General features: G+C 46.8%; 1 pseudogene; it reads right to left on the bottom strand.

The window, feature by feature from the left end:
- Positions 1-278: 278 nt before the first annotated feature.
- Positions 279-1,506, bottom strand: LOC140524235 (creatine kinase B-type pseudogene; annotated as a pseudogene).
- Between the last annotated feature and the right edge of the window lie 1,517 nt (positions 1,507-3,023).

The following is a 3,023-nucleotide window of genomic DNA, read 5'->3' as shown; positions in this document are numbered from 1 at the left end:
AGTATTGTTTGATTTTCCTGGTTTTCTTTTCTCTTCCTATTTCCTTTTTTCTTTTTTTTTCAGGCCAAAACAATAGTTTATTATTTCAGCATTCAGCAACATCTCAGCCATCAAAAATAAAACTCTAACACCAAAGGATGGAAGGAAGACTTCTCTACAGCATGATTAAGTAGGCTGCATCCAGAGCCCCCCAGGGTGCCACAGGCGGGAAGGATGATGGTTATTCATTCATCCAATAAATTAGGAAGCGTAGAATTCAAGGGGCCAGCTGCTCATTTCTAGGCTGGCATAAGGTCCTCAATGGATTGGTAATGCTCCAAATGCTTCTCCATCTCAATGAGCAGCTTCACACCATCCACCACCATCTGCACCAACTCCACCTCTGAGAAGCCTGATAGGTCAGCATTGGAGATGTCAAAGGCACCACCCACAGCTGCTATGTCCACACCCCTTGTTCCCCTCTTCTGCACTTTCAGTTTCTTCAGAACCTCACCAAACTTCTCATGCTTGCCCAGGTGGGGAAGTTTGATGTGGACACCTACATGTAGGCCTGTGCCCAGGCTGGAGGGGCATGTCAGGATGTAGCCCAGGTAAGGATTCCACGTGAACACATAGTTCTTGGTCTTAAAAAGGGTTTCAATCTGGATAAGCCCTGTGCAGAAACACTACCTTCACATTACCTCTCTTCTGCGTAGAGATGATCCTCAGGTCATCTTCTTCACTGATCCACACCAGAAAGGACTTGTTGTCATTGTGCCAAATGCCCCTGCCACTGGCCCACTCTCCCACCATGTCAGAAGTCAAGAGGAGTGGGGAGAGAGGCTTGTGGAAAAGGAAGAGGTCATCAATGAGCTTCTGCTGTTCCTGCTGAGTCATGTTCTTCACAGCATGGTACTTTCCATTCAGGTCACCTTCCAGGCTGGCCAGAGCTTCCACAGACAGCTTCCCTATGGCACGGCCCTGGCCCCAGCTACAATGTGGAGGCAGGCAGAATCCTCGGATGCTCAGGCCAGTTCAAACACGGGAACTCAGAGCATAGTTTGGATCCAGGTCATCACTACCTTGCAGATTGTCAGGGTTAAGATTAGTCTTGTGCTCATCAGAAGGTTTGTAGCCTCCATGTCGGTCCTCAATAATGGGATCAAACAGCTCCTTGAACACTTCCTAGCTCTCTTCATCTCCAGCCACACAGCCCACAGTCATGATGAATGGGTGCCCTGGGTTGTCCACACTGGTTTGGATGGCATCATCCCAGGTGAAGCCACTTGATGTAGCCTTATCCCAGAGTTTTTCATAGAGCTCAGGCGTCAGCACCTTAGCCATGTGGTTGTTATGCTAGAAGAGGTCGGGATATTCCTCCTCAGCGGGGTAGCAAGACTTCAGCATATTGTGGCTACTGGAGAACGGCATGATGGCAGAAGGCGAGGGCGCTCCAGGGGTCACAGAGGACTAGCGGGTTGTGACTGCTGCAGCTGCAACGGCAGCTGAGGGGGGAATCCCAGGCCACCTAAGCGCGAGCTCAGTCACCAAGTCCACCTTTTTTTCTTTTAAAAAATTATCTTATTCTTTGGGGACAACTCTCTGCAAGGGAGAGGGCATACAGGGGAAGGTCAGGTGAGATAAACACATCTCAAGAAAAATGGATTTTGAAAAAAACAAAGAAATGCTTGTTAATGCATTATTGAAATGAAAAGGCAACCGAAAAGATTTTTTTGCTGCCATGGTTGTTGTTGTTCAACCTTCCTACTTGAAGAAGACCAAAAGGACATCACTATGTTGGGGTCAAAGTACAGAGCCTCCGACTGTGGCTGATCAGACCAGTATGAACTCAGAATGCTTTACCACAGGTCAAACATAAATAATCCCTATAAGAATTTGGAATGGAGGTAGTTCAAACTTTGTACATCTCATGTTTCTTTCAAGCTACTGCAATTCTGCTTTGCTCATAAAGTACAGTGCCTTCTCTTAAATGCAGGCGCACCATGCTAGGCAGTCCTGTGCCAGTGTTTCCTGTGTCTCACAATAAATACCAAAGTTCTTCAGAAAGACCTTGAGAATGTCATTGTACTGCTTCTGATCTCCATGTAAACTCTTGCCTTCTGTAAGTTCTCCAGAAGATAGCCTTTTCAGCAAATGTACATTTGGCATTCAAACAATGTGACCAGCCAGTCATAGTTGTGTTCTCTGTAATAGAGTTTGAATGCTTGGAAGTTCAGCTCTAGAAAGGATCTCAGTATCTGGTGCCTCATCCTGCCAGGTGATCTTCAGAATCTTCCTAAGACAATTCAAATGGAAGTGATTCAGTTTCCTGGCATGCTGTCCAGATTTCCCAGGCATACAGCAATGAGATTGGCTCTATAAACCTTCAGTCAGTCTAATACCTCTTCTCTCCCACACTTTCCTTCAGAGTCTCCCAAATAGAGAGCTAGCTCTGGCAATGCACGTCAACTTCATCATCTATGTGGGCATCCCTAGAAAGTATACTGCCAAGATAAGTAAACTTATCCACAGCATTCTAAATTTCTCTATTTGCCATAACTGATGGTTTTATATATGGATGGTGCAGTTCTGGCAAGTCCAGAACTTCTGTTTTCTTGGTGTTAGTTAGTAAGCCAAAATGAGCCCAAGCATCTCAGTCTCAGGTGCTGCTTGTTCAGCCTAGAGGCCGATGGGCTACCTGAGTCTTCTTACCTTTTGCAGGTCTTGGTGGCCAACTGGATAAACGTATCAAGAGAAGAGACTTTCCAGAGTCAAACAAGGGTTAAGCTTTATTCAGGGTCTTAGTTACATGTCCATATGCAGGCGAATTCTTCCCAGGGAGAAAGGAATCCTCCTCCTCCCAGGGAGCAAGGATCATACAGCAAGAGGATGGGAGCGGAAGAGGGGAGGGGCCCTCTTCCCTCTAAGGGCCCCTCATCCAGCCCCCTCAGGCTTTCCTGTCCGTACTTAAGCTCTCCCAGCCACATAGTTTGCACGTGAATACCGTGCATGCTCTCAGCCCCTAGCTAGTTAACAACGGACCA

The sequence above is a fragment of the Notamacropus eugenii genome, chromosome 2 (assembly GCF_028372415.1).
Source record: "Notamacropus eugenii isolate mMacEug1 chromosome 2, mMacEug1.pri_v2, whole genome shotgun sequence".
NCBI lineage: Eukaryota > Metazoa > Chordata > Mammalia > Diprotodontia > Macropodidae > Notamacropus > Notamacropus eugenii.
This window is presented reverse-complemented; position numbering and strand designations above follow the sequence as displayed.